This window comes from Octopus bimaculoides, chromosome 15, assembly GCF_046866305.1.
Source record: "Octopus bimaculoides isolate indiv1 chromosome 15, ASM4686630v1, whole genome shotgun sequence".
Taxonomy (NCBI): domain Eukaryota; kingdom Metazoa; phylum Mollusca; class Cephalopoda; order Octopoda; family Octopodidae; genus Octopus; species Octopus bimaculoides.
In genome coordinates this window covers 19,608,164-19,633,163 of record NC_142942.1, presented here as the reverse complement: position 1 = coordinate 19,633,163, position 25,000 = coordinate 19,608,164, and the positions used below count along the sequence as shown (strand labels likewise).

The following is a 25,000-nucleotide window of genomic DNA, read 5'->3' as shown; positions in this document are numbered from 1 at the left end:
ATTTCTCACCCACCCCACCCACACTCTTTTATAAACTTCGACAGACAAAACTTCTATCAAATTTCTTCCTCACTCTCTCTCTCTCTCTCTCTCTTTCAATAATTCAGCTGCCCCACCACCATTGCCACCCCCTCTACACATCATGTGTGTTCCTCACTACACAATATCGCTCACCACCACCACCACCACCACACCCAGCCACCATCCCACCCCATCCACCCCTGTGCCATACACGGTTGGCTTGCTTTCCTTTTGGTTTCTTCGACCAGGTTGTCTGTCGCCACTGTTCTGTGATTATTTGCCAAACTGGACTGGAAGCATTCCTCACTCATAACCTCCTCACCACATACACACACACACACACACACTCTGTCTCTTCATTATACACATAAAATATGTATACGCTTAGACACATACATACCAACACACACACACACGCATATATATGTTCATACACAAATAATTGAACAGACATAATTACAACACGCATTTACATACATAATTATATACATTCATTTTCACGCACGTACACACATCAACGCACGCGTGCACACACACACATATGTGATTACATATTTAGATCACATACATACACTCATACATATTTATACACACGGACAAAACTAAAAAAAACACACAAAACAATGCTAAAGTAGAATACATACAAACATAACTAACCGACAACACGCTCACACACACACGCACACACACACACGCACACACACACACGCACACACACAGAGGAGACACATTGATCTTTCATAGGCTTAAGTGTACACGTACAAACACACACGCATTTGTATATAGCATAACGCGCGCGCGCACACTCACACACACACACACACACACACACACACACACACACACACACACACATGCACACGTCATTTTCGTTTTCTTGTTTTGAAATTAATTTTTTTTTATCAATGCTGACAATGTTATAGGTTTGATTAGGCTGTAAATTTTGACGTTTACTAAATGAAATATCACGTAATTTTTATGTTCCAATACATACATACACATATGCATACATACATACACACATACATACATACATACATAAATATATAGATAGATATACGCACGCACATACACACATGTATGTTTATATTTGTATGTATGCGTACGTTTATACACACAAATCGTTGAACAAGCGTTAGAAAACAAAGGAGGAATTAAATATTTTTATAAATATTGTATGGAATCAATCGCAATATATTACTCTGAATATCGTATAATTTGCTGGGAGTATTCGTTTCGATGTTGATCAAATCTTTGAAAGCACTAGTCTGAAATTGTCAGACATATCTCGGCTCTTAATATCAGTATCCTCCCCAGGCTTACTTCCGATTTACATATAACCATACACACACGCGCTCACAAACATAGATAAAGTGTCTCTTTAGAATTGCATACATAATTTGAATCATAATGCAGTCAGACTTTAAATTTTCGCAGGTGAATCCGATTGCAAGTTGTGACAGAAGCAAGACAAATCTTTTAGGAAAGGAAATTGATGTCCAAGTGTGACCGGAAGTGTGAGAACATAACTGAAGTGCAAACTCGGTTTATAAGAGAGTTTCAAAATGATCCATCAGCGTGATTCGCCATTACTACCAACAGAATTAAGTTTGAAGCAGATGGAACATCTAAAACACCAATGAGAGATATTTTGGAAGATTGCGGTCGTCTCCGTGTCGCAAAGTAAAGAAACAGAATGACTTCTTTGAATTGTTCGGCGAACAATGCATGGCACAGATCTCAAAAGCGAGCGTGTATCGCATATTAAAGAGTGTTTATTGGTCAGATTTTAGCCCATGCCCTCATTGTACCCAAATATCAAATGAAATGATTAGTGATATTGACAATTCCATCTGTCCGCATCATCAACAGTGCTTGAGTAAGAACGGTCTCCCGTTGGAATATCTGCCACAACTGAAAAGATTCTACCCGTACCGCGATTCTTTTGTTGGTAGGATTATCGCACAAGGCGAGAATCTTTAACTAACGACGGGCTAAAATATCAGTATTGAACTGACATATGCAGTACACACACACACACATACTCACTTATATATAAACATATATATATAACCACATATACATACATGCATACATATGTGCGCGCACACACACATATATATATACATGCGTACGCGCGCACACACACACACATATATGTATGAATATACATACATGTATACATACAAACGCATGTATATATATATATGTATATATATATATATATATATATATATATATATATATATATATATATATATATATATATATATATATATATGTATGTATGTATAAACAGTATAACAAACATAGACAGACAGATGAATAGATAGATAGGTGGATAGATAGATAGATCGATAGGTAGATAGGTAGAGTAAGTGTGAGAGAAGAAAGCGAATGAAGGCAGCACCCGCAAAACTTCAATGCTGATATCAACATTGATTAAAATTGACTCAACATTCAGTATTGAGTACTTCTTTCAGATGCATGTCTAGTGCAATTATGATAAAACCAACGATTATCTATCGATATATGTAAGTACGTACATATACATACATACATACATACATACATACATACATACATATATATATATGCATACATACATACGTACATACATACATACATACATACATACATACATATATATACATACGCACACATACATACATATGTATGTGCGTGCCTGTAGGAGAGCAACATCTGTAGCAAGACTGAAGGTCGGCTTCATTCAGAGATAATGAAACACTTGGCACATTGACAACCATGTCAAGTTGTAAATGTGTCAGGGAAGACCTAGATTCAATTCTGGTCGAACTCACAAAATCAGAATGGATGGATGGAACCGAGCGTACATGCATGCGCGCGTGTTTGAGGGAGTTATGAAAACTTGGCACTTTAAACTATCGTATCACTACGCTTCAAATTTATTGCAGTGAGGATGTAGCTAAAACGGTGATGTAAGGCCAGGGAGACTGAGGCAGTGGTGAATTACAGCCAAGGAGACTGAGGCAGTGGTGAATTAAAAGTCGTAGCTACAATCACAATTCTGGAGACTGGAAACGAACTACTGACCTCTTGGCAAATTGTAATTATCTTGCTGCCTTCTATCTTACTTAACATTCCATTTGCGAAAAAGAATATTGCATACCGAGCTTGGCTCTGTGGTAAGAAGCTTGCTTTCCAACCACATAGTTCCGGGTTCAGTTCCACTGCAGGGAACCTTGAGGAAGTATCTTCTACTCTAACCTCGGGCTGACGAACAGTTTGTGAGTGGATTTGGTTGACTGAAACTGAAAGAAGCCCGTCGTGTGTATGCATGTATATATATATATATATATATATATATATATATACATACAAATGGGTAAAAAATTAATGAGTGCGTGCGTTACATAAATAATATTTTCAGGATTAAATAGAAAGACAACAAACGGAAAATATGACATACCTATATATATATATATAATAAAAAAAAAAACGTGTAATTAATAAACAAGCATATACTAAAAATACAGGCGAACAGAAAACAGAAGATCACCAATTCTTCATTGTTTCCACCTTGGAGGCACCGACAAGAAACTTGCCGGGAATGGAATCAAAACATAATAAAACGAGACATTAGTGGACGGACGAGGGACAAAACAATAAATAAATTAAAGGCTTAGGGCCACACGAAGACTAATGATGATGCATATACACCCTTTCCGTGTCTGTAGTTCTTTAGGACAGTTTTCATTTCTCCTTCGGTTTACCCACTTTTGTCTTGCAGCCCCAAGGCTTTTTGTTGTATATGTATTATCGTTATTGTCTTTGTGTGGCTCTAATCCTTTATTCTGTTTATTGTTTTGTCCCTCGTCCGTCCACTAACGGACTCGTCTCGAGCCTGTCTCGTTTTGTTATACTTTGGCTCCATTCCTGGCAAGTTTCTTGTCGGTGCACCCAGAGTGGAATCAAAATTATCGATAATGGCTGAAATTGCGTTTGACCATCTGGCTGAAAACTTCTGTGGTTTCTATTCGCTTGCGTAGTTAGCACATGTTCGTTTGTTTATTAACTACACGTTTTTGTTTGAATTATATATATACGTATGTCATATTTTCCGTTTGTTGTCTTTTTATCTAATCATGAAAAAAAAGTATGTATGTATGTATGTATGTATACATATATATATATGTGTGTGTGTGTGTGTGTGTGCGATTTAATCACCTAATGTACTGAATTTATTTCGACCTTTGGAAAGAATTTCAATGTAAAATCGGCTTGGTATGGATTTTAGCATGGAGCGACAAGGACCGTAAATAAACTCTGCGGTCATATTACCCGCCGCTCCAACGATTCTACCATATTACTGTCATGACAACAATGACGTCATTAGTCTTGTTATTCCTTAAGATTCTGAAAAATGGTTTTTTTTTCACCCTATTCTCCATTCTGCAATATATATAATGGTGTTATGTACCATAATATCTATAATATTGTTAAGTACACTGCAGCAATATGTATAGATACGAGCCAATGCTGTATGTAATAGACAGACGTAAACACCTTGTTGTCTGAACTCTCTGTTCTCTGCTCTCTCCTCTCTCTCTCGTTCTCTCTGTATGTATATATATGGATGCATAAATATTGTGTAATACTATGTAATATTGAAAGAAAATACTATTAACGCACCAGTAATTTACAATATATTAGAAATAACAATATTTACATTTTCATAATCTATTTTGCTGTTGGAATTGTCTCCGTTCTCAACAGAAATGTTTTCAATATATATGATTATGAAGTCAGTCTCAATGAATAATTAATATATATATATATATGTATGTATGTGTGTGTGTGTATAAATAATATACACACACGCACACACACACACACACACACACACACACACACACACACACACACACACACACACACACACACACACACACACACACACACACACACATATATATATATATATATATATCCACAAACGCCTATACACACAAATATATATGCCCACATTTATACTCACGCATATATATATATATATATATATATATATATATATATATATATATATATATATACGTACATGTACACACACACGCACGCACATACTCATAAATACGCACTCCCTTACATATACACATTCTTCTACATACATATGTAAACCTATACACATACATTATGTATACACATATATGCGCACAGAATATTATTATATATTATATATACTTATACACCTATGCATAAACTTTCATATATATATATATATATATATATATATATATATATATATATATATTAATAAACACATACACTTAGACTTTTACGCATACATGCACAAACACATATATAGATACACATATATGTACATATATACCTATATATACCAATACACTCACACCCTACATATATTTACCTATATATATATATATATATATATATATATTATATATATATATATATATATATATATATATATATATATATATACATGCATTTTTATACATACGTACACTTATACGTGTACAGAATTATACATCTATGCACACACACACACACACACGATATTTCATGATATTCGAAATTCAATTTTGAAGTCTGCAGTAGAGTAGATTTATTAATCTAGGCTGACTCGCATAACCTCCTCTGAAGATGCTGTTTTTTTTTTTTTTTATTAACATAAGTAAAACACAAACCAGATGCGAAAAAAAAAAGGGAAACCGGTGGTTGTGTGGTTAGCGGGGATAAGCATTATAAAGTGGAGTCAGTGAGATTCTGTCAGTTCGTATGTAATGGGAGTGAAGAAACTGATGTTCTTTGTCACTCATAGAAAAAAAAGAAAAGAAAGTGTATGGTATATAGCTTGCTTACCAACTACATGGTTCCGGGTTCAGTCCCACTGCATGACACTTTGGGCAAGTATCTTCTACTATAGCCTTGGGCTTGCAGATAAGGGAGACAACTATGCACCTATTTTGATACATTTAAACCTCATCAGTATAGTTTAGTTTACTTATGCTGTCAGATCAGTTCAGGGTTTTTACATTAACGAAAGATATTTACATTAACGATGCAGTGTAATTTACAGAATTCAAAAATAAATTAACTTTAAGGAAGCAACTGAAATAAGCCAATAGCATGAATCTGATTACATAAGTTAAGAAACGATGCAGTGATTGGTGTATCACATAAATTTAATTAATTGAACATATTCCAAGAAGGTTTAACAAAAGCTTTGACCAAGCAAAGAGGCAGAAGAAAGACTCCAAGTGGCTAACGGCAACTCATGTTTGGGTTGTTAAGGACAAAGATGTGTGTTCATAATGATACCTGGACCTCTTATCTGTTACCTCGATATACGCGAAGAACTAAAGAACTCTAGATATACCGAAAGATTTCATTATATGACGATAATCGTATTAAGTTTGAGAACTAATGAAGGAGACCCTACATGGTCAACCTGCTAGATATAGCAGCGAACACCTCTCGCCACCCAAAATCACATCATACCGACTTTTAAAAGAGGAATAATAATAATGATAAAAAATTTGATAATGTAGGTTGGGATAAAATGTCTAGAAAAAAAAATAGGTGGGGATGTTCACAGTTAGAATGGATTTGATCATTGGTCTAGTCTACAAGATAAACTGAGGGCAAGGAACAACGAAGACGAATTTTCAACTGGAAAATTCCGATCTCAAAAGATTTATGAGTCCTTCATCATGTTTACACAAACACAAATAGACAGGAAAAAATAGCACACATATAAACACACACACATACATACATCACATCCAGAATTTCGAATATTTCAACTAAATTATTAATATTCTTAATTCTAGCTGTATTTCGCTTTTATGTACTTGCATGTATATTAAATGACATTATATATATATATATATATATATATATATATATATATATATATATATATATATATATATATATATATATATATGTACGTATATAGGCATATAGATATGTGTATATATATATATACACACACACACACACACCATGCACACATACATGACTATTCATGTGTATATATATAACAACATATATGCATTTACACATACACACACCCACACATATAGCAAGAGAATTCGAGAATAATGTAAGCAAAAAGGTGCAGCAGATACAGTAACTGTATCTCTTAAAAAAAATCTACTCTCACGTTTTTGTGTTTGATTGACAGACAGCATTTTAGCAGGAATTTTATAAACTGCTTTAAAATGGCCAGAAATTGTAAATTCTAACAAGTCCGAGGTTGTGTGCGTGTTTGAGTGAATAAACAGCAATTTTCGCGCATGAGCAAAGTTGAAACTGATGTATGTTAAAAGGTGTAGCATATTTTAAATTCTATATTTTAGTTTTATAGAATTTCCAATTTTTAGCCATTTTTTTATGCCTGTTTCGAGAATGTTAAGTTTCTGCTAAAATCCACATTCTCTCAACAGAACAAAAGAAAAAAAGTATTGAATTACACATTGTAAGCAATGATGCACCTTTTAGTATGCATCATTTTCGACTTTGCCAAAATGCAAAATGTTGCTATTTTTAACCATTTTCGTATTGTTTAAATTTTCAATTCCTGGTTATTTTAAAGTAGTTTGTAAAAGGTGAGATTCCTACTGTCTTGCAAACAATGAGAGAGAGAAAGAAAGAGTGAGAAAGAAGGAAAGAGAAAGTGAGAGAGAGAGAGAGAGAGAGAGAGAGAGAGAGAGAGAGAGAGAGAGAGAGAGAGAGAGAGAGAGAGAGAGAGAGAGAAAGGACAGATAAAATATGTTTTAAAAGACTGTGTACCACCGTTTAAAAATAGTTTGGTGGTCCAACGATAAGTTATCTCCAGGATGGAAATCTAGATGTTTAAAGGACCTGAAAAGGAACCTGTTTCAGGCAATTTTTACCTCTGTTCTATTGTATGGCTGCTCAGCATAGACTCTTACCCCAGAATTGGAAAGAAGAGCGAACAGAGCCTGCACTCGCATGCTAAGAGTGTTCTTGCAGGTCACCAGAAGAGATCGACAACCTTCGTGCAGCATCAGACAGTTTAGCATCAAAGAGTTTAGACTCAGATCCGCAGGGTGTTGCTGGAGAGCAAAAGACAAAATTGTTGGTGAAGTTCTTTTGTGAGAGCTTACACAAGGAAGAGCTCGTAGGGGACAATAAGCCAAGACCTGCATCAGGCCGAATATGATGAGCAATAGAATTAGATGGCGACAAAGTCACTGAAAGCTGTGTAAGCAGTGCGATCACACATGTGGGGAAAATAGGCCTTCTCCCTATTCCAACCATGATGGTCTATCTTTCAAGAAATTTATAGGGAAAATAAATAAATTCCGGATCTACAAAGTGGAATCTTGTGCAATCTTCCTGGTAGAAATAGCAACCAAATCTCCCTATAAAAAAAAAATGCTCTGCCGTTTTTGAAAATGAAATGGCATATCGTATAAGCTAGCCTTAGAAATAACGTCAAGATAAAAAGATAGGCTGAGTATGGATGGAAACATAAGGTCAGTTCTATTGAAATCTGACCTTGGGCTAATAAAAAGGGAACGATAACACAAACGGGAATAATGCATTATAATGCATAATAGTCAACAGAAATCCATATCTAAAGAATAATTATAACTCCATTGACAACACACATCCACACACACACGTACAAACATACACACACAAGTACACACACATATGTGTGTATATAGAGAGCGAGAGGTAGATAAAGAGTGTGTGTGTGTGTGTGTGAGAGAGAGAGAGAGAGAGAGAGAGAGAGGGAGAGGGAGAGAGAGAGAGAGAGAGAGAGGGAGAGAGAGATGCTGTTAATGTAAAGAAGCAGAAAGAATGGAACGGTATTCATTAGAAAGAACAATGTTTCAAAGAAGAATTTCTAAAAAATAGACTGAGAGATAGAATGAAAAGGATATCTAAATAAATGTGTGCGTGTGCGGAGAGAGAGAGAGAGAGAGAGAGAGAGAGAGAGAGAGAGAGAGAGATAGAGAGAGAGAGAGAGAGAGAGAGAGAGAGAGAGAGAGAAAGAGAGAGGTGCAGTAGTAGTGTGGCGCTGTAATCGATTAACAGTAGTTGTAGTATATCATTGATGGGCCATAGACGGTGAAAAAGGAAAAATTATTTTCCGCCTGTAACACATGATTTATCGAAGCGTAACGCTGGAGTCGCCACTATGACCAGACATACAGCAACGTCACTGCCGACCAAATTTTAGTTGCTTTACACATATTTTGACCGATAGAATTGTTTTTCAGAACTTCAACAATGGAGAAACAATCACAACACACTTTTCTTTCTCTGTGTATATATATATGTGTTGTGTATAACTGTGTTTGTGGTGTGCATATAGTATGGTGTGAGTGTGTGCGTGTGCGCTTTGGTTCTTAAAGAACGCTGGAAAGTGCTGAACACCATTGTAGAGTTTAGCATTTAGGCGAGTCTAGTAGAGACACTTCTGGATTTTTCTCCAATACATCGGGGAAATTACAGAGTAACAGGTTACTAGATCGAGTTAAATAGGCTATATATATAAATAGGCTGCACACACACACTCACACACTCACACACACTCTTTCTCTCTCTCTCTCACTGAGTCTAAATATCATGAGACGTCCTGGCATTTTCAGGGCATCTGTTCGTGATGTGTTTAGCCAAGTGCACAATGAAATAAGCAAGAATCAATTTCAGAGAAATGATAGATAAATAGCATAAACGAAATGACATGCCGAAAATAAAGCATTAATTCGTTTTTAACTGTGGAACTCGAAGTAGATAAAACTATGAATAATAACGTATAAATACTGGGTTAAAAAACCTTTTGATACAAAAAGTCGTTTGTGTGTATGTACATTAAAATAAGCATGCATATCTTCTGTAGTTTTTTTTATCCATGAATTCGTGTTTCTGTGTTGTGGTAAGCTGATACCGGCTTACTACAATACACTACACCGAAGAGTCGGTTTAGCAACCGACTGTTGAATGTTAACAAACCTGCTGTTAATATAGAACTTAGGGCATCAGCTACACTGACTGTAACTTATATAATCTATTCTGGGTTCTTGAATACTTTTGTGTTCGTCATTGGTTATAAATGACAGACAAAAAGTGCTCAATACACGATATAGAGTATAGATATATTTAGCAGATTATTTATTCCACTACTTGGAATTATACAGTAAATGATCTGTTAAAGAGCACACTGCTTCTTTAAAAAAAAATAATTTGAAATGTAGCAGGCATACTTGTACATATATGTGTGCGATAGCGCATGCGTGCGTATATGCGTATGTGTGTCTGCCTGTATCTGTTTGTCTGAGTAAGTAAGCCTCATAGCTGAAGGTTTATGTTATTATGTAACTAATCTCTGCGTATTACAAATTATATTTCAGATGTTTGTAGTTCCATAAAATTAAATTTAAATTCAAGCACGAATCAGTGTCTAAGTAACTGTCACTGGCTCTACATACGAAACTAACGATCGTGACGTAAACTTAAACATGAGGAATACTATTTACAATGATTATATGGACAAAATTAGTTAAGTTTCTTGATGTTTTGAGTTCAAATCCAGCTAAGGTCAGCTTTAATTTTCTCCATTGTGATCGATAAAATATAGCAACAGTGAAGTAAGGGAGATCGATAAAATCATCTCTGTCATCCCCAAACTTCGCAGTGCCAAAGTTATGACATCACATTCCATAGTCATTTACATCTCTTTATATTCCGCGTTCAAATCCAACCAGAGGTGACAAACTGAAACAAACTGTCATATGTATGTATGTATGTATGTATGTATGTATGTATGTATGTATGTATGTATGTATATATATGCATATAGATATATATGTGTATGTATGATATATATATATATATATATATACATACGTATATATACATATAAGTATGTATATGTATGATATATATATATATATATATATATATATATATATATGGATATATACATACATATATGATATATACATACATATATGTATATATGTGTGAGTATTTGTATGTGAGTGATACATATACGCATTATCTCTCTCTCCCCCCCCTCTCTCTCTCTCTCTCTCTCTCTCTCTCTCTCTCTCTATATATATATATATATATATATATATATATATGTATATATATATATATATATAAACATAAATTAATTTATATTACACAGTTATTAGATTTGTAGCTATTTGTTAGACTTCAATTTATAGTCTTATTTAATAAGGTAGCACATATCGGTTGTATTAGTTTACAAATACAGGCAAAATATGATACAAGTTTATTTGTTTATATTTAAAGTTCTCATGTCTTTTCGCTTTCATATTTTCTGTTCCCATGTTGTGCATATAATTAAAACACGTTCCACACATCACGGCAGCCGTATGTAAATTTTCTTTCATTATAACAAACATCGACAACGTTTTCTAAAGCGCAGTTCCGTCTGAAATCTAATCCCCAGACAGTGCTGCCATATTTCGGTAATCAGATAAAAAAAAAAAAAAAATGGAAATTAGAAATACAAAATCAGAATCGAGCTGAAAAGAGATTAAGATATGATTTTTAATTGTTGGTGTAATTACTTTAAGCTATTAATTTGTTTACAAACCTGGAAAATGATGCTCTGGTACTTGCTATATATATATATATATATATATATATATATATATATATATATATATATATATATATATATATATATACACACACACACATGTATGTATGTATGTATGTATGTTACAAACGTATGATTGTGTGTAAGCCATATATGTGGTATGTGCATAGCGTATATATATACATACACGCATACATGCACACAAGCAAACCACACATGCATTCACAGTGTGTTCGGAGAGAAGCAAAGAATGTTCAACGTAGTTGGTGGAATTCAACATTTTCACTGAAAGTTCGATTCAGATTTGCATCAGCAAAAGTTTCAGACGCAAAAAACACGTCTGATCATCCGAACTCATAAATAATGAGCTACAAGGCAGCCACACCTAAATAATGATGATTGTCATTAGAAGAGGAGTATGGATCGTTCTCATTGGTCATTTCGAGTCACGTGCTGAAATCAATAACTCGATGGATGCTGGCGAACGGCTGGTTAAATGGAAAACAATTTAGCTCTAATGGCTAGGTGTAACCGCTCTTGCCTTTGTTAGAAGTTTTGGTGAGATTCAAGGTTCCATACAAGTTTTATGAGATCGTATTCACAATGGATTACTAAAAAGCAATTTACAGCCAACTTTGTTCAGCCTTCTTGTTATTTACACATCTTACCACTTGCAGCTGGATGCAGTAAACTATGTATTATGTCCATCCTGCTTTAAGATGATAGACGTGTGATTCGAGAGAGTATTACGAGGTATTTCTAGCGACGATGTACAACCTCCACTTTTGGTTCATGGTCGGGGAGTGTTTATATAAGGAGAGTCTGGAGTTATAGGTAAGCCAAAGAGAAGCCTCTAACCGAAAACAACAGCAAAAACTACAATGAGATGAAAATCTAATTATAAAATACAAAGTGGAAATGAGAAAACCATAATAAGTTAATTATTTTCCTGTGAAAAATGAAAACAAACAAAACAAAACAAGAAACAGGTTTTAAATGTTTCAATCCAATTCTGGAAGTTCTGGTTAAAGACAATTAGTCTGCAAGGATTGGAAATTTCGTTTTTGAAGGCTTTTGTCTTTTACGTATTTCTGTCTTATTTGTAACTTTTACTTTCTGACGCAAACACAAACACGCGCGTATACACACACACACACACACACACACACACACACACACACATGGAGAGGAATACACAAAGAACACACACATACACACATGGAGAGAGACACACAGAGACACAGAGTAACATAGAAACACAAACACACGGGGAGAGAGAAGCAGAGAACACTCACACACACACATACACACGCAAACACGACATACGGTGAGACACACTCACAGTCACATGGAGACATACACACACGAAGAGGGAAAGACACATGTACAAACAGACACGTATACATACACACGCGCACACACACACAAACACACTCACACACAATACACACACAATACACACACACCTAATTTCATTGTTTTCTTTTCTATATATCACTACAAACGTTCCATCTAACTCCATCCACCACAAACAAACCTAGAACTAGAATATAAGATAAATTCTTAATTTCAGTTGTTCCATCATTAAAACACAACATTTTAAATACAAAACAGCAATAACAACCAACGTTTCGTTCACTGAGAGTATTTTGTCCACTTTTGAGAACAGTACAGAAGATATCTTTCCTTCTTTCTTTTCTTTTTATCTTGGAGAGGGTGGGAGAGATCTTTTTTGACGACTACCCCACCCGTCACTGCCTCCACCACCTGATTTTATTCCAGTCTTGTTTTTTTTTAAAACATTTAATTCGTTTTTTAATTATTATTATTATTATTATTATTATTATTATTATTATTATTGCTGTTGCGAGAAATAAAGCGAAATTATGGGGAAACAAGAAACAAAACAACTTCCATTTCATGCTTTAAAAGATTCAAACTGCCAAGAATGGTTTGAAAAATGTATTCTAAATGCCTATTGCTTCTCAGCAGATAAAAATACCATTTACTTCTATAATATTATTTTTTCTTTATATTAAAAAAAAAGAAGATATTCTGCGAGAATTCTATTTGTTCCATTCAGTTATTGTATAATGAAGCTGTAATTTATTTGAATTTAAATATAAACAAAAATAAAAAAAAATTATAGCACCACCAAAAATAAGGGGAAAAAATTAAAGAATGTTAAAATTATAAATATATTGTGATATAGAATGTTGGAAAATCAAAAATTCAATCAAAAATAAAACAACAGCATAAACCACCTGTGAATATTTCCAGATTCAATTAGTTTAATAGCCTCTAAATTCATTCATAAAAATTCTATTAAATTCTATTAAAGTCAAGAAAATCAAACAACAAATTATAGAGTATATAAAACAACTACATACATACGTACATGCATGCATGTATATATATATATATATATATATATATATATATATATATATATATATATGTGTGTGTGTGTGTGTGTGTGTGTGTGTGTGTCTGTGTATGTAAATGCATATATATACTCACACATACAAATATACATATATGTGTGTATATATGTATGTACACACACACATACGGGGAACAGGTTCAAACGAGCATTGTCAGGTTCTCTTAAAGAATTCAAAGAAATTTGAGAGGTAAGATATGCGTGTGTGTATGCATGGATGTGTGTATATGTGGGCGCGTGTGCATATATAAAGCATATATGTATGTATATTATATACAGGTTAACCGGTAGGAGCACCCACCAAATTGAAACTCTACACACACTGCAGATGGCTCCCTGACCGTGCTTTATATATTATTTAATTGATACGATACAGTGTTGGCGAGTACAATTAAAGTACGATCTGTTGTTATTGTTGGTTACCCACAATAGCTAAGTGGAAATATAACCAAAGACGTTCCGACCTCGACCATCCTGTTTTTCCCTCTTTATAGTATATCTTGGACTATATTATGCAGTGTCACTTCTCTCTGGAAAATCTGTCGAACAAGATTGTCAATCATACAGCCTGGGATCCGACATCTTTACTTCTCCGCTCCGATATATTCTAAAAATTTTACAATATTCTGTAAAATACCCGTCTTTAGCATGCGTTTAGGGTCGGAACTCTTCTAGAGTTGCGATTAACACGTTACAGTCTTTTGTAATCTCGACCAATGAAAAAGAAGTTTATGAATCTGTTGATACCCTTCATTTTGTTGATATAGGAGATAAACAAAGGTTTATATTTCAAATTTACGCACGTGTCCTTCCTAATGGAGCCTGGTGATATGAAAAACATTGAAAAATTTTGCATAATTGTAGGCTTTCCTTTGAACTATATCTCCCTTCTCATTTAAAACACTACTTAATAGAACCGTACTTTTAAATTGTGGACGAATTTTTTTCTCACAAAATTTGTTAACGCCTCATATTCACCTTTATTGTTAATAAATGTGTAATGTATTTTGATCCGTTTTACCCATTTATTCTGACCCGCATCATGAATTGGGTTTTTAGAAATAATTGCTCCTATCCACTCATAAGACTTTTTCTATGCTTCAGTCCGGCCCACAAAGCCAAATATGTTCGACGCACTTGGTATAGAGTGAAATTTGTAGGAGATTTCGTAGTTAGTTCAAACAAGTACAGATTTCCCTTCGCTATTATGAATGATTTGATGGATGTGAAATGCCTAACTAACTGAAAAGTAAAGCACAAGTCAGAGGTAAGAAAGTGGTTGGGAATTAAAGGACTCAGCTGAAATATGCGAGACATGACTGCACTTATATATGATGCACATGGACGAGAAGTAATGAGATGGGTGAAAATGGATGCACACTTGATGGAATGTTATAATCGAAGACTTCATGTGAAAGTATTATCGAAAAATATGTGAGAAAAATAATGAAAGATACTGCGAGGTGAGAGCTCAAGACTAATGAATTCATGAGTGAAAATGGTAAAGAATTCAAAAGTCAGTCATCATACACACACACACACATACACACACACACACATACACACACATACACACACACACATACACACACACACACAATATATATATATATATATATATATATATATATATATATATATATATATATATATACATTATATATACACGTCATACTATACATATATATGCATAGATATAACACAGACATTTACACACATAGTAGAATGCTTACAGACTTGTTTCTTTCTTAATTAGAAATCGTCAGGGCATTAAATAAATGATGGTGAAATATCTAATATATAATATAATGGTTGCCAATGAAGAAGAAGATATTAGAGATACGCTATTTCACCATCATTAACTTAATGCTCTAACGGTTTCTAATTTAGAAAGAAATAATTTTGTAAGCATTCTTCGAAATAATTATCCATTTCTCTGTCTCCAAGGCATTGAGTACTTCATTTAGATTGTGCTTTCCAATGTCATTACGATTAATACAACTTTTCATATATAAATGTATGTATGTATGTGTGTGTATGCACACACACACACCCGTATTTACAGACAAAAAGAGATTAAATGTGCGCATATATATATATATATATATATATATATATATATATATATGCGTTCAAACATATATATGTACACATGTACATATACATATAGATATATTTTGAATATGTGAATCTATACATGCTTAGGTTTTTATTTATGCATACCACACACACACACACACACACACACACATATATATACAGACATGCGTACATATATGTAGAATGTGATAAAATCCTTAGTTTTAATAAACTACTAATTTTAACCAATCAGGAAAGAGAAAGAAGGCAACATATTCATGAACTCATGCCTACGTAATTCCTGTTTATATTTTATTCATTATAAATATACATGGCATCCTTTAAAGATGTAAAATGCTGTTATTAAAATGTTGAAGGTGCAATAGCAACGCTTGGTCTGAATATTCATGAGACAAACTGATGCAATGAAGGCGATTAACCGAAACACCGAGAAGACCGTTGGATTCATTAGGCCACAAATATCAGCAAGCGACTTTTAATTATTCAGATTCCATTAGGAAAATTGTAAACGCTTTCCTTTATCCTCATGTGTTTATCCTCATGTGTAATTAATTGATTGTAGCGAAGAACTTCTGCATGGTCATAATCCGCTGGGATGGCGTCATCTTGTATAAACTTCATTTGGTAATGTCACGAGTTCTGCTTACTGAACTAAAACATTTGAATTTTGTATGACTTGCAAAGTTTTCCTCTAGTTTTTTTCGCACTTCTAGGGATAATTGACCAAGTCTTGCAGTGGAATGGCAAAACTTTTGTTTCTTTAAATACCCGCGTGAGATTTCTTACAATTATTTCTTTTAAATGGTTTTACTGGATATCGTGTGTGTTGTTGGCACCGAAATATGTATTGCACTGTCACCATTTCTATTAAATAACCCCAGGGCTTCAAATCCGGTGTCTAGATGATATTAATATCTTCAATAGATAAAATAGGAATTACCATTTCGTGGAGGCATAAGAAGATGACATATTTCATCGTTTTTATGATTGCTTAAACTTATTAGTTGATGAACAATAAGATAAGGAATTGTCCTGAGCATTGCTTATATATGTGGTCCACCAACATTGATGTAGTTAACGCTCAACTGCTGCAAATCGATGGATACAAGAAAAACCTGTGCAGAAAAGGCTTTCCATAGAACCGATATTCAGGGAGGAGAGGAAAGGTTTGTGTAGGGCCTGAGGGGTGAGTGTGGACCTAATACTTTTTGAGTGAAATTGGGTGCGGGACGGACTCTGAAAAAGTGTCGGGTGGATTGTATTCGTGATTCAAAGACACCGCCTTGACGTGCATTGTTTTCCATGATCCTTGTGAGAATTATGAATACATTATATCTTACACGTGAATAAGTACTTCGGTTGATCAAACGTCTACATGTTCATTAGTGAAACCAGCGGAGAATAATTTATATGGCTCTGAAGAAGCAATAAGGCGTCACACAAAGCTTCTTATAGCAGAAACAGCTGCAAGTTAATGAATGAGATTATGCAACTCCTGCTCTTTTTGTCATTCATTCATTAATATTATATCGATTTCTAACAACTAGTAATTAGTAGCGCTAAGCATAAGCGAAATCGATATATATATATATATATATATATATATATATATATATATATATATATATATACACACACTATTGTAGTTCCTACGCGTATTTCACTATTATGATAGTTTAGATCCGTAATGATTAGTTGTGATTGAGCATGTATCAATAAATGCACATGGAACACCTGTTGCAGCAATCCGGACTACCATAATGGTGAAACGCTCGTAGGAACTATAATATAAACTTGTGTTTATCATTATTTCGCCTACATTTGCTCAGTAGCTTATAAATAGTAATACTACTTAGAATAGAAGTTACTTAACAACTATACAGGAAGCAGACTGGATTATGATAATCTATGTGGAGCTCTCAACGTAACATTTACAGGCGTACATCTATTTGTACACATAATTCCTACTCTCTCTCTCTCTCTCTCTCTCTCTCTCTCTCTCTCCCTCTCTCTCTCTCTATCTATCTATCTACATACATGTATACACAGTGCATGCATAGTAGTTTGCGGATGAATCCTTTCTTTTATTCCCACTAGATGATGTTGTTGTTGTTGTTATCGTTGTTTTTGTTGTTATTTAGGAAAGTAAAACCAAGATGTAATTCTACTCAAGAAGGAAAGTATTTTCAAAGAATTTCAGATAAATACAAACAGAGGTTTGTCCCGATGCACCGTGGTTGGTAGAATATCTTACTTAAACACAGTCAAAGTGATAAAATGTACTTTTGTGTATGAATTTGCCAGAGTGTTTTATTCACATTCAATTATATTTAGACATTGTAATTTCGCCTGACAAACCACATGGCAATTCGCATTTATCATTGATTTTTGCAAATTAAATTAAATTCATTGAAAATTATCGGTCAGGATGTGCATTAATGAACGAGAGCAGATATCTGTGAATCCAATATTGAATGTTTAAATGTATTGCCTACTTACAGGCAATTCTAGATTTTTAAGTATTTCAAATGAATATATTTAAATTCTGATTATATTCCAGTTCCTTTACTTATTGACTTCGGAGAACCAGATAAAGCACGTCTGATGGTTATTGTATACGTATGTACATACACAGGAATAATAAAGAAATATATAAAGCCTATTCATTCATTTCTATGGATGGATAACACGACTTCCCTTTATGCTACATGCTATTAGCTGTTTTGGTAATGTATTCATTCACTTATATGAATATTTTCTGTCTCTGAGTTCTTTAATAAAGTTATTACGCTAAAATTATATTCTCGTTCCATCAACGGGAAATCCATTTCCATAATATGTATTACGTATCATATTTATAATATATTTTACATACACGTGTGTTCACCTATCTATCTATCTATCTATCTATCTATCTATCTATCTATCTATCTATCTATCTATCTATCTATCAACATATATATTTATATATGTAACATTATATAACACCACACATACACGAACACACAGATGCACACAAACACACACTCAAGGAGCCTATGTGGTCGCACATCACGCTAGAAATAACTGCCAATTAACCCTTTAAATTACACCACATTCGCTTATCACAAGACAATAATGCTGTTTTAGTTACCCAACGTTGTATAATAAAATGAAAGGGTCATGGTTAGCCCGCCTTTAATCACATAACTCGTCGTTTAAGGCTCTCCTGATGTTAACAACACCAATGATAACTCTAATAAAAGGAAACGGAATAATGGATTTTTTTTTCTCTTCCTAAAGTTGCTTCAACTGAAGTTCATGATGGTGGTGGCATTACCAAAAGACAATCTAAAATATTCCACTTGACTTTAAACAATATCCATCTGTCTGTCTGTCAGTCGAACTGTCTGTTTGCCTGTTCATTCCGTCTGATGATAAAACAGCGAATATTCATGTGTTTAGCACATCGCAGTTGGCCGTGTGATTATGGAACCGTACAACCATTACAGCGATGGTTGGATCTGTAATTCCTGTCATCGGAATATATTTTGGATGGAATGGAATAAACTTCTAAGAATTAACAGGTCAAATGAATTATGTATGTATGTATGTAGATAAATCTATCTATCTATCTATCTATCTATCTATCTATCTATCTATCTATCTATCTACCTATTTTTTCGCTATCTGTGTGTAGTTTAGTCTGTGTGGATGGCTACCTACCTATATGTATCCCCGTCTGTCTGTCTGATATATATATAAACACACACACACACACACACACACACACACACACACACACACACACACACACACACACACACACACACACACACACACACACACACTTCTATTCTTCTAACCCTGCAGTTACTTTCCTGATATTTGAAAACATTACATTCACGCTCAGCATTCAGCTTTGCTTAACCCGCATAATTTAAAAAATGGAAAATGTAAATGAATAAAGAAAGAAATTCCTACAATAATTCACATCAAATACTTAAACCTGTTTTGATTATCATTTTAGCTGACACTCTGCCACTAACAATAGCAATGATTTTACTTCTGTTGTACACAACCGGAAGTCCCCGCAGGCAGCTGCGCCGCATTTCCGAAAATTTTGAATTAGCATAAGAATGTATAAACAATGTTTGATATAAAAAGTATAGAAATGAATATTCTATACTTATATATATATATATATATATATATATATATATATATATATATATATATATATATACACACACATATACATTTATAGATTTATATATATCTATATATCTATATACATACACACACACGCATATATATATATATATATATATATATATATATATATATATATATATATATATATATATATATATATATACATACATACTAACATGCTCAGAAACACGTACACACGCACATACTATTTCCTTGATTTTGATTAAACAGTGGTGCATATTTTAATCAACAATCATTTTGCCTAAAGTTGCACGTTGGGCCATTTTCAGTATACAATTACACACGTTTTACTTAACAAACCACAGTTGTCTTCTCTTTACCGCCAGAGATTAGGCATACCCGTAATAGTCTCTCGTACGCAGTTATATTCAGACCAACGGTTATTCAACCATTGCAATATTTCTAGGGTTAGACTAAAGTAGAATTTAAACAAACTGGAATTCATACCATTTCGTTAAACAATTGTCGTCTACGAGGTGGTACGCAATTCTTTGAAATGTCGTCCTAAAATCTGACTGGCCACTACGACGACAACCAATATATTTACAACTGGATCAACTCAGGAATTGTTATGTCAGAATAATAGTTTCCTTTCATAGCAAAGGTGATAAGCTCACGATTCACCGAAGAATAACCAGCTAGTACTTGATTTCACAAATTTTATAAAGCCATTTTAGTTACATCGTAGTATTTTCAATCGTTTCATTAGAAATATGACCGATCTAGTTTTTCATTCTTTTGCCGTTAATTTTTGTTGTACCTTCATAACAATCATGCGTTGTATGACATTATCGGTCATTTGTTTACAATTCGTATTATGTTAAAATGTTAACACTTTCTCATGAATGACATTATCGTCTGTTTTGTTGCAGATGCTTTCAACAAATACACATATTTATGTTCATTAATCCACCAACCTATGTATTCTGCGATTTGTGACATTATGCATGGCACGTAATATTTTCATTCTGCGTTTAACATGTTATGAAGCTTTTAACACTACGTTAAACAACTTAATTCTTATTCGAGGCCTTATTCAATCAGAAATCGCTTTATTAAATATTATTTAGCTACTGCAGACCGATAAGACTCTTATAAATATCTCGTAGACTTTTCTGTTCCATTCAGAAGTAAGCGTAATTATTACCATGAATAAAATGAAGATTAAACTATATATACTCGCCCGCCCAGCCATCCATCCATCCCTCCATCCGTCCGTCCGTCCGTCCGTCCGTCTGTCTAGTTTAAATGAATAACCGGGAAGAAAATAGCTGGTATTTTAGTTATTTGATTACGATCGTTTTGGTAGTCGGTAATCAATGATCAGTGTATATTATATCGATCATTAACCATATCATGTTATGGTATGATGAAGTACAATTTATCTGAGGAATTATCGTGGCACTCCGTCGGTTACAACGACGAGCGTTCCAGTTGATCTGATCAACGGAACAACCTGCTTGTGAAATTAACGTGCAAGTGGCTGAGCATTCCACAGACACGTGTACCCTTAATGTAGTTCTCGGGGAGATTCAACGTGACACAGAGTGTGACAAGGCTGGCCCTTTGAAATACAGGCACAACAGAAACAGGAAGGAAGAGTGAGAGAAAGTTGTGGTGAAAGAATACAGCAGGGTTCACCATCATCCCCTGCCGGAGCCTCGTGGAGCCTTAGGTGTTTTCGCTCAATAAACACGATCCTATGACCGCGAGTCCGCTGCCCTAACCACTGGGCCATTGCGCCCCCTAAGGAATTATATCCTCGAATATATATATCCTCGAATATGTATATATATATATATATATATATATATATATATATATATATATATATATATATATATATATATTTGAGGATATCTAACCAACAGGCTGACAATAGAAAAGTGATATTGTGCCAGTGCACGTATCATTACTATTGGCGTAATGACTCTCTCAAGACTCAAGGTTTGTTTCAACACTCGAGGCAACATCAAAAATCTTGCAAGCCAAACAAAAAATGTGACCGAGGGTGACGGAGCACCTATATTGCAAGAGATAAGAGTTAAAAGCTCATAATACTGTATGAAACGCACATTATATATACACTTACGGGAAAGGTAACCGCCCATGAGCGACTCTAGGATCACTTGACTAGTCTAGGCTGGTCAGCAGTGTCCAAAGACGGTTTCACACTTTTTCCTTATAAAATTTGGATGCACCCCCCCCCCCCCATATGTTCTGTAACCAAGTGGTTCTACAAAACCTGATAAAATAACAACTGAAATCGATATGATTGACAAACCCAGTAAAAGCGGTGCTCCAGCACGGCTGCAGTCCAATGAAAAAAATGAGTGAAAGAACAAAAGACTAAATTATACATATAAACATACCTTAACAGGAAACTCAGCAGAAATGGGTTAAATGTACCACTTACCTGAAATAAACGAAAGATCTATATTAGGTACGATTACAATAAGATATTAGAGATGACGATCAAAATGATAACATGGGGTAAGTATTTACATATGTTAATATAATAGGATATAAATATAATATACATATATACTCACACACACATCATGCTGTGTCTTGAGAAGGTCATTACGCCAATAATGACACACGCACTGGTTCAATATTCAATATCACATTATTAGTCAACTGGTTATATATCTAACCAACAGACTGACAATAAAGAAGTGATATTGAGCCAGTGCACGTATCATTACTATTGGCGTAATGACCCTCCCAAGACTCAAGATTTGTTTCAACACTCGAGGTAACATCAAGAATCTTGCAAGCCAAACAAAAAGAAAACAATATATATATATATATATATATATATACGCACACACACTCACACACAATATATATATATGCATGTATATGTGTGTGTGCGTGCGCGTACGTGAAAACAATTTATATGTAAAACAAAATCAAAATATATATATATATATGAAAAAAAAAATGAAAATTTGTCCATGTTCGGATTTGTGAGGTGGAGATGATGATCCTTTGTGGAAGTTAACCCTAATTAATCGCGTAGGTGAATCAGAAAGTAATGCAATCTTTATTTGCATTACTTTTTGACTCCATGAATATAGGAAAAGGAGTCAAACGGTGATCGAAATAAAAATTACACTACTTTCTGACTTTCCCTCTTACATATGATTGAAGCCACAGGTCAGTCTTCAGATTGAGCCAAACCATGCGGAAAGGTGATCACCAGTGAACATTACGTCTTTCTTTCTTTGAGAGATGACGCATCTAGGGCTATATTAATTTTGTCCTTTTGTAATACAGATTAACTTAAAGAGAGTCTAGATGCGGTATTATAGCAGGTGGAGTACAATTTTATAGTGATAGGTGAAGAAAGATAATTTTTCCGCAGCCATATTGAAAAGTATACGGTGAGCTTTCACTTCCGGCTTGGGTAAGAGAGAGCTTTACACAAGCCGGAGCAACCAACCATTTCTTTTGCCAGCCAACCAGTTCGAATCAAACAAACTAACGGAAAAGAGAAGAGCGAGGTAAAGTATTTATTTAATCAGCTTCAATTTAGAGATTTTTCACCCAAGTTTTATGAACATAAATTTAACCCATCAGAGGAAACATTAATTCTTCCTATTTTGATTTTGTTGCAGATGGCACAGCTTCAAAGATGAATGATATAAAATAACATTTTTTTAAAAAGTTGGATGAGATTAAAATGGGAGAAAATAAAATCTATTTAACTTTAAGGGATTGATCACAGTGATTCCATCAAAGAGGAACGGAAAGATTAAAACAAAACATTGAAAAAAATGAATGAAACAAAAACATGCATAAATGTGTGTGTGTGTATATGCGCGTGCGTGTCCATGCATGTGTGTGCGTGCGCATAGCATATAAGGATCTGTGAAATATTTTGAATTGTTTCAAACAAAGCTTTATTTCGATGATATAATACACAACACACACATTTATGTCTATTTAGATTGTTTGATGTTAAAACAATATATTTCTATTTTAGAAATATGAACACACGCACATTTATCCACACACACTTGCATGAGGAGTAATATAGATAAATAGATAATTACATAAATTATACGGTTAGGTAAGTAGCTAACTAATAAATATTGGTATGCATGTATGTATGTATGCATGTATCTATCTATCTATCTATCTATCTATCTATCTATCTATCTATCTAACTATCTATCTATCTATCTATCTATCTATCTATCTATCTATCTATCTATCTATCTATCTATCTAGATTACTATTTCGTTTAGGCGCAGCGATACAAGTAGCCTTGTATTAGAATTCTATAGACATATGCTTCAGGAGAAAGCGTTAGTCGAGTGCAGAGCGTTATGAGAAATTAAATAAATGACAAAGAAACAAGAAATTATGTGATGAATCATTGTTCAAAACATCGCTAAAATGCTGCCATCATCTGGACTTCATTCCATCTCGCTTGCACAGGAGCGCATTGCCAATATTTGCCTAAAGACATAGAATGGTGAGCCATAGATTGCACGCAGCTGGTTGTACAGTATCTGTCTGAATTTCGCAGGCTTTTTATCATTAGCGTATGGCCTTTGCTACTCAGCCCTCTTATTCGACCTTAACTTTGC

General features: G+C 34.2%; 1 protein-coding gene across 3 annotated transcripts in view; it reads right to left on the bottom strand.

Annotated features, from left to right (window-relative positions):
* Window positions 1-25,000, bottom strand: part of LOC106875248 (uncharacterized) — a 537,851-nt gene that overhangs the window by 235,437 nt on the left and 277,414 nt on the right. The window contains exon 1 of one of the 3 annotated variants that reach the window (XM_089363497.1): window positions 22,772-22,793. The exons of the other annotated variants lie outside the window; for them this stretch is intronic. The gene's annotated coding sequence lies outside the window, so the exon portion shown is untranslated. Of the gene's footprint in view, window positions 1-22,771; window positions 22,794-25,000 lie in introns of those variants that run through there. 3 annotated transcript variants of the gene reach the window in all.